The following is a 9,942-nucleotide window of genomic DNA, read 5'->3' on the forward strand; positions in this document are numbered from 1 at the left end:
GTATATATGTACTGATAATTTCTAGCAATGACTGAACCGAGACCAATAGAAATATTGAAACTCTGATATATAACCATACCTAAAATGATAACGTTTCACAAAAAAAGACCACTTTTAAATTTTGATGGTTATGTCACACTTTGGCTTCATTATTTTTGAACTAGGCCTTTGGTCACATTGGCGTTGGAGGTTCATGTGATCGATTGGGGGATACAAAATAACTGAAAATTAACAAAAATCTGTTAATTAAGTAGGGGTAGAGCAGCCAAACTGAAAAAATAACCATCATTCATTTTCACAATAATTCATGTGTCACTTATCAGAACAACTTTGAGGTTTCAACTGCGACTTTAAATATTAAGTTGAGCTCTGTAGAAATTCCAAAATATTTTCTGATATTTCTCAAACTAAAATACAAATATTAAAGTAATCACCACACTCTAAAACATTGCAGCTGCTAGTTATGTCCACTTGCTACCTCTGTTTAACATAAAGAGCTCTTACAAGTTTTGGATGTTGAACTCAACTTTACAACTCAACTCAACTTGTAAAGTTGAGTTCAACATCCAAAAGTTGTAAGAGCTCTTTATGTTAAACAGAGGTAGCAAGTGGACATAACTAAACACATCTGCAATGTTTAAGAGTGCAGTTCTGAATTTATAGAAAATGTGAAGTGCTGTTTTATGACAGCAAATGTACATTCAGTACTGTCCAAAAATCAGATGTGCCCTGTTTGTGTTTTGTGATGTTTTTCTTCATCAGCAAACTAACATTTAAAAGCATCAAATGTTAATTTTAAAAGAAAAAATAATGTTGCAGAGAATTTTGAGTATTATATGAAAGCATATTAAAGACAGTAACAGCTTTTTAAATTAATAAATCCTGATTGTATTATTTACAGACTAATGCACTATTTAACGAAGACAACAAATGGGGTAATAATCAATAATAAACTGAACAACACAAAATTTTCAGAACATAGGATAGGACACAGAATAACAGCTTTCAATAGGGAAGGTTTGATGCTCTGAACTCATTTTTAAAAAGTATTGCTTCCAAGCATTTCATTATTTTTGCATAATCTTATTATTTCTTTAAAAATCAGAAATAAATGCTTTGCACTGTGCATATCTATATCCCACTAAAAACTGACACATAAGGCAATGTATAAATACACTTACGATGTGAGAATTACTAGCAAAACTAAATCCTGAAAAAATTTAAATTTTAAAGTTTAAGTTACATTTGAACTTTAAAAATTAAATTTTAAAGTTAAAATAAAATTTCAGAATGAAAATGTTATTTAAATACATTTAAATAGTGTTCTACATTCACAATGTTTGCAGTTTACTTAAAATGAATGTCTTTAAGGTAAAATCATTTATTTTCTAATAACAGGGGAGGTGATAGTCCAGTGATTAAGTGTTGGGCTTGAGACCAGAGGCTCCCTGGTTCAAAACCCAGCCTGACCGGAAAATCACTAAGGGCCCTTGGGCAAGGTCCTTAATCCCCTAATTGCTCCCGGTGTGTAGTGAGCGCCTTGTATGGCAGCACCCTGACACCGAGGTGAGTGTGAGGCATTATTGTAAAGCGCTTTGAGCGTCTGATGCAGATGTAAAAGCGCTATATAAATGCAGTCCATTTACCATAATACAAGTTCATCTAGGTCAGGGGTGCCCAAGTTCTGTCCTTGAGATTTACCTTCCTGACACTCTTAGTTGTCTCCCTGTTCCAACACACCTGAATCCAATGAAAGGCTCATTAAAATCCTGCTAACAAGTCTTTCATTGGATTCAGGTGTGTTGGAACAGGGAGACAATGAAGAGTGTCAGGAAGGTAGACCTCAAGGACCGAACCTGGGCACCCCTGATGTAGGTAGATGAAATTTATATTTTTGTTTTTAACTGACCAAATACCATTTTGTGGAACCTGTTGATACTATACATGTAACTAAAGTCAGTATTTCAGTTGTATGAGTGCAACATCATTTAAGCTGTAATCAATGTGACTTTGACATGCAAAAGTAAATAAATAAATAATCAAAGCTGATATATTGAATTAAGAGAATGAAACTGTATCACAGACAGGAGTACAATAATTTGTATTTTACACAACATTAAATCCACAGTGTGACTGTAAGGAGGTGATGTCAGTGTTTACTGTGCATTTTCTCCACAGTTTGAGTCTGTGGTCAATTATTTACAGAGAGGAGAGTAGAGATTATTTACAAATGTAATAAAATATGCTTTTATTTCCTTATTTATTTATCTATATATTGTGCAGTCTAATCAGACAAAAGGCAAATCACTTGTGAGGAAATATTCCCCTTCAGTGGATAAAGGCTCAGGTGTTTTACTAGCACACTATGTCAGAAAGTGTATCTTCACAAGGCTGGTGGCTACTGTCAGAAACAACAGAGCATGGAGGAGAATAATAAACCCTGGACAGATGAGTAAATAAAGTGCATGTTAGATATCGCAGGGGGTTGTCAATGCAGAAGAAATTACAAGGTACATACTGAAACAAATCCATTTTTCAGGCTATAGCGTGTGGGATGGAGGAGCAGGAAAAGCCTGTTACCACAGCAGTCAATATGGATAAGACTATGACATTGTGGACACACAGATCAGATCTGGTCACTTGCTGTATATAATGTGGACAGTCAATCAGTGAGATCTGATCTGAATCAGATTTGCAATAAATCTGATTTGAACTGGCAGTGTAAACGAGGCCTGACAGTTTGGCACATCTTTTGTTGTTGTTTGTTTGTTTGGAGTCAGTATTCGTATACATCTATGGAAAAATGAGTCACAGATAGCTAAGTCTACGAAAAACCTAAATCGATTCCCATTAAGAACGCAGTGCAGCATCTTCCCAAATCAGTTTGCTGTTAACTGTTGCCATGGTTGCTTAAAACCCCCCAAATGTTCCAAGCAAAGTGTGTGTGACAGCTATGTGTAAGCTTCCATAGAGCTGTGTGCTGTTGTGTTGTGGCTGGTTTGTGTTACTAACCAAAGCTTGTGCACGTCCCTCCTGCAGCCGGCACAGTGAGTCCCAGCAGTCTGCACCAGAGTTCACAGCAAGCAGAGAAAAACAAACCCCCGTGTTTGATTTAAAAAACACTTAAAACAGTCCTTTGTGACACTTCTGTCGTCTCATCTCTGTGATTCTTTTATATATATATATATATATATATATATATATATATATATACATACAGTAGTGTTCATAATAATAGTAGTGCTATGTGACTAAAAAGATTAATCCAGGTTTTGAGTATATTTCTTATTGTTACATGGGAAACAAGGTACCAGTAGATTCAGTAGATTCTCACAAATCCAACAAGAGCAAGCATTCATGATATGCACACTCTTAAGGCTATGAAATTGGGCTATTAGTAAAAAAAGTAGAAAAGGGGGTGTTCACAATAATAGTAGCATCTGCTGTTGATGCTACAAACTCAAAACTATTATGTTCAAACTGCTTTTTTAGCAATCCTGTGAATCACTAAACTAGTATTTAGTTGTATAACCACAGTTTTTCATGATTTCTTCACATCTGTGAGGCATTAATTTTGTTTGTTTGGAACCAAGATTTTGCTTGTTTACTAGTGTGCTTAGGGTCATTGTCTTGTTGAAACACCCATTTCAAGGGCATGTCCTCTTCTGCATAAGGCAACATGACCTCTTCAAGTATTTTGACATATCCAAACTGATCCATGATACCTGGTATGCGATATATAGGCCCAACACCATAGTAGGAGAATCATGCCCATATCATGATGCTTGCACCACCATGCTTCACTGTCTTCACTGTGAACTGTGGCTTGAATTCAGAGTTTGTAGGGTCGACTCACAAACTGTCTGCGGCCCTTGGACACAAAAAGCACAATTTTACTCTCATCAGTCCACAAAATATTCCTCTATTTCTCTTTAGGCCAGTTGATGTGTTCTTTGGCAAATTGTAACCTCTTCTGCACGTCTTTTATTTAACAGAGGGACTTTGCGGGGGATTCTTGCAAATAAATTAGCTTCACACAGGCGTCTTCTAACTGTCACAGCACTTACAGGTAACTCCAGACTGTCTTTGATCATCCTGGAGCTGATCAATGGGTGAGCCTTTGCCATTCTGGTTATTCTTCTATCCATTTTGATGGTTGTTTTCCGTTTTCTTCCATGCATCTCTGTTTTTTTTTTTTTGTTTGTTTGTTTTTTCCATTTTAAAGCATTGGAGATCATTATAGATTGCTGCATTGTAGATGAACAGCCTATAATTTTTTGCACCTGCGTATAAGTTTTCCCTTCTCCAATCAACTTTTTAATCAAACTATGCTGTTCTTCTGAACAATGTCTTGAACGTCCTATTTTCCTCAGGCTTTCAAAGAGAAAAGCATGTTCAACAGGTGCTGGCTTCATCCTTAAATAGGGGACACCTGATTCACACCTGTTAGTTCCACAAAACTGACAAACTCACTGACTGAATGCCACACTACTATTATTGTGAACACCCCCTTTTCTACTTTTTTTTTTTTACTAATAGCCCAATTTCATAGCCTTAAGAGTGTGCATATCACGAATGCTTGGTCTTGTTGGATTTGTGAGAATCTATTGAATCTACTGGTACATTGTTTCCCATGTAACAATAACAAATATACTCAAAACCTGGATTAATCTTTTTAGTCACATAGCACTACTATTATTCTGAACACTACTGTATATAGTCAAACGTTTGGACACATTTTCCCCATTCAATTTATTTTGTGATGATGAGTTGATGAGATGTTGATGCAGCTGCAATTTTGGGATAGTTTTCAATTAATATTGAAAAAAAAATCCCCATTGGCCCCCATATTATTTTGGCAAAACAGCACCTCACATGTACACTTTAAATTAATTAAATATAGATAATCACACAACTGGTGGCTACTGGTGAAAGTATGTGTTCTCTAAATGCACTCTAGTCATATTGTGCTTGATTTTTTATGTCTTATCATTCAGCTGTGTCACTCTTTTTAACAAATATAATGCAGCCTGTGGAAGACTTATGCACAAATATATTGCATGGTATGGTAATAGGCCACATCCACCGTGCTGCCACATAAAGCATCAACTTTGATGCCTGACATTACTGAATCGGGCATCTTAGTTTAGACGTTCATCGTGAAGTTTGGTTTCACAGAGTATTGTAACTTGGGAGCTTTTATCTGTGGGTGGCACATATTACATTCATTCATCATTTCCTTGTTCATGAATCACTTTGTTGCGTTAAAAAAACCTTCTATACAAGATAATCTGACCAGGGTAGAAAAATAAGAGGTGTCAGATCCAGTGTTATTTCCCACAGTCCTCGTGTCCCATTTGGCGCCTGGTTCTCCTCCTCTAGCACTGTCACACCGGGACACTTCCTGATCTGCAGCCCTCAGACTGTCCCCCTTCATGCAAAGGATTATGTTAATAAGATGCAACTCAAAAACTCTCACAGATATTTAACCTGATTTGTTGCTATTTAAAGCTCACAGGACAAAAGTATCTTTGCATGCTTTTTAGTTGAGTTACTTCAAATCTCCTGACATTGCTGTTAACCATTTATTATACTGCACTGTGCACAATTTCATTGTTTTCTACATTCTAGTAGAGCGATTCAAATTTAATTCAGTGTTGTGACGTTCAATGTTCTAATAAAAATAAAGTGCTTCACTTCATACAACCCCAATACCAATGAAGTTGGGACGTTGTGTAAAATGTAAATAAAAACAGAATACAATGATTTGCAAATCCTTTTCAACCTATATTCAATTGAATACACCACAAAGACAAGATATTTAAAGTTCAAACTGATAAACTTTATTGTATTTGTGCAAATATTTGCTCATCTTGAAATGGGTGCCTGCAACATGTTTCAAAAAAGTTGGGACGGGGTAACAAAAGACTAGGAAAGTTGATGAATGCTCATAGAACACCTGTTTGGAACATTCCACAGGTGAACACATCAATTGGAAACAGGTGAGTGTCATGATTGGGTATAAAAGGAGAATCCCCAAAAGGCTCAGCCATTCACAAGTAAAGACGCGGTGAGGATCACCACTTTGTGAACAACTGCTTGTTGTTACCAGCGCAAACATATTCTATTTCTACCTCATTTTCTTATTTTATTGTATTGTTACAAGTGTTATTATTGCTTATCCTTGCACATGCTGTTTGATGCACACTTTCCTCTACTCGCACCCATCTTGTGTGTTTCTTAAGAGCTGACGTAACGTGAATTTCTCCACTGTGAGATCAATAAAGTCTTATCTTATCTTATCTTATCTTAACTGCATGAAAAAAATAGTCCAGCAGTTTAAGAACAATCGCCACAGCCAAGATCAGGTGTACAACTGAATATGTACATGTGTTATGCTAAGCTAATTCAGATGTAATCTGAATATTATCAATCCTAATGATGTCTATTTGTGAGTTTTGCCAGTTGCTTAAATGATAAATGCCAAAAACCGATATTCAATATGTTTTACATGCTGTGTACAATGCTGAACAGTGGTCACTATGCTAGCATTTTTGCTGTTATGCTGTTTCATATGTAACTTTACAGTAGTTTATCATTCAAAGTTATATATTAATCTTGAAAAATATATCTTTTGTGATCAAATATCAATTACACAATTTTATACTCTTTCTTTTGCAGGTTAAAGTTTGAGGATCCATTGAAAAATGACTGTGCAGCATTAGAAATCGCGAAAGCCTCTCTCTGTTATATATATTTTTTTACTGTTCAGCTTTTATTTTGATGATGCTCAATTTTCTTTGCAATTAAAAACTATTAATGCTCATTTATCTTATATTTAAATGTGTCGATATACATCTGTGTAAGTGTTCTGCAATGTATAAATATGTTTTTTTTTTGTTTTGTTTTGTTTTTTACTTTCAGGGAGAACATTAGATTGGATGTTCAGTCTGTAGACAAAACATTTTTGTTCATATTAGTAGTTGTATCAGTAGAAAATAGATTTAAATATTGCTGGTACATGAGGTACTATGGACTCTTTGCATGAGTTGCAAAAATTCCAAAAACATTTAATAACTGGGCTTCTAGGAGATGAATAATATGTCAATGTCCTGTCCGTAGACACCACATTTACTGTTATATTATCAATAAAATCTGGACTATAAATTTAATATAATGAAATGTATACATGTTGAACAGAGAAATTGAGTTGACTTTTAGGAGCCAAGGCTCACTAAAATGAAACCTTTTGTTTCATAAATTTCATAAAAATTCATAAATCCTCTATTTATCATATTGACCACAATCATATAGTCATAATATAATGATTAGATATTCAAAAATGTATAAATTATAGTAATTTTGAGCTCAATATACGGTGTTTAAGGACAGGACATAAAACCTTTCCTCTACAAATAAGTCTGATTTATTCTCAACAGAGTGACCACACCAACATGTAACACAATATCTTTTAGATTGCATCAAATTTTTTCACTGAATTTGAAGAAATCTGATATATAATTCCACTTTCATGACAAAATTATTGTTAATTGAGATGATTTTATTTTTAGCCCATGTGACACACCCATTGTACACCTGATCTTAGCTGTGGAGAATGTTTCTCAATGTTCAAATTTAAGGAATTTGGGGTTTTCCATCATCTACAGTTATAATATAATCAGAAGATTCAGAGAATCTGGAGAACTTTCGACATGTAAGCGGCAAGGCCGAAAACCAACATTGAATACCTGTGGCCTTCGATCCCTCAGACGGCACTGCATTAAAAATTACATCATTGTGTAAAGGATCTTACTGCGTGGGCTCAGGAACACTTCAGAAAACCATTGTCAGTTAACACAGTTCATCTCTACATCTACAAGTGCAAGTTAAAACTCTACCATGCAAAGTGAAAGCCATACATCAACAACATACAGAAACTCTGCCGCCTTCTCTAGGCCCGAGCTCATTTGAAATGGACAGACGCAAAGTGGAAAAGTGTGCTGTGGTCTGATGAGTCCCCATTTCAAATTATTTTTGAAAATCATGGACGTCGTGTCCTCCAGACAAAAGAGGAAAAAGACCATCCAGATTGTTACCAGCGCAAGTTCAAAAGCCAGCATCTGTGATGGTATGGTGGTATTAGTGCCAATGGCATGGACAACTTACACATCTGTGATGGCACCATCAATGCTGAAAGGTACATCCAGGTTTTGGAGCAACACATGCTGCCATCCAAGCAACGTCTTTTTCATGGACCTCCCTGCTTATTTCAGCAAGACAATGCCAAGCCACATTCTGCACGTGATACAACAGCGTGACTTCGTAGTAAAAGAGTGCTGATACTAGACTGGCCTGCCTGCAGTCCAGACCTGCCACCCACTGAAAATGTGTGGTGCATTATGAAGTGCAAAATACAACAACAGAGACCCCGGACTGTTGAACAACTGAAGTCGTACATCAAGCAAGAATGGGAAAGAATTCCACCTGCAAAGCTTCAAAAATTAGTGTCCTCAGTTCCCAAACACTTATTGAGTGTTGTTAGAAGGAAAGGTGATGTAACACAGCTGTAAACATACCACTGTCCCAGCTTTTTTGAAAGGTGTTGCAGGCATCCATTTCAAAATGAGCAAATATTTGCACAAAAATAATAAAGTTTATCAGTTTGAACATTAAATATCTTGTCTTTGTGATGTATTCAGTTGAATATAGGTTGAAGAGGATTTGCAAATCATTGTATTCTGTTTTTAATTTACATTTTACACAGTGTCCCCAACTTCATTGGAATTGGGGTTGTAGTAACAGACTTAAAGTAATATTTGAACTGCTTTTACATGCAACAAAAAAGCAGCGGTTGTGATTAATTCAAACCAGTTTTCTATCACTTGATTTTCTTATTCTACTGAACTAAATGAAAAATTTATGGGAAACTGTATGTTGGAAGGAAAGATGAAAATTTTGAGAAATCATCTGCACATATACAGTACCCTCCAAAAGTATTGGAAAAGTTGGTATTTCACACATTTGAATTTGTTTATGCCATTTCAAATACAAAAAAAAAAGAACAAAATTAAAAAAAAAAATCAAAAATTATCTTCCTTAAACTCAAAGCAAATCTACACAACTTGATATAAATTAATAAAAAAATATAAAAGCCAAGATGATGGGTTGCATAATCAATGGGATGCTTTAGTATAGTACCTGTAAATGATCAGTTTTATTGCCAGTTTTCTTCAGACCAGTCACGAGATGGAAACATGAACATTTCCAAGTCACTGAATATGTCTTTGACTTTATTTACATAAACTGTGAAGAAATACAAACAGTATGACACTCTATGGTAGATCTGTGTGAAGTAGATAGTTCTAAAAAACTGAGTGACTGTGCAGGAAAAGAGTGAGGAAAGCCACCAAGACACCCAGACAACCCAGAATAAGTTATAGGCTTCTGTGGTTGTGACTGGATGAATTGTGCACAGTGCATGTTTTGGATTTTGTATTATACAGCTACATGATGAAGTGGTATAGAGGAGGATTTTCTTTCACCAAAACAGATCAAATCTAGGCTTGCATCTCAGATGTACCTTCTGGCAAATTGTAGCAGGATTTCAGGTCTTCCTTTTAAAAAAAATCCTGGAGTCTCATTTATTGGACACATCATTCCATTCATCATACATTCATGATGAGAAAGTAGTGGTTGTATAGATGCTTTCCAGGATTTTCCAGCGTGTATCATGTCCTGATGCCCTGAGGACGTGATAGCAGCGGTGAATCGGACATGTCAGTATGGACATGGAGTGACTAACTCCTGCATGCCTGCTGGCATCAACAGATCCTGTCTGACCACTGTTTGCCTTCCCCTGCTCTCCCACCAGCTGGGTGTTTGCTGAGGCCCATTTTGACAAAGAGGTGAGAGAAAAATAAGACCAGCATGCTGGATCATATG

Source organism: Thalassophryne amazonica, chromosome 13 (genome assembly GCF_902500255.1).
Source record: "Thalassophryne amazonica chromosome 13, fThaAma1.1, whole genome shotgun sequence".
Classification (NCBI taxonomy): domain Eukaryota; kingdom Metazoa; phylum Chordata; class Actinopteri; order Batrachoidiformes; family Batrachoididae; genus Thalassophryne; species Thalassophryne amazonica.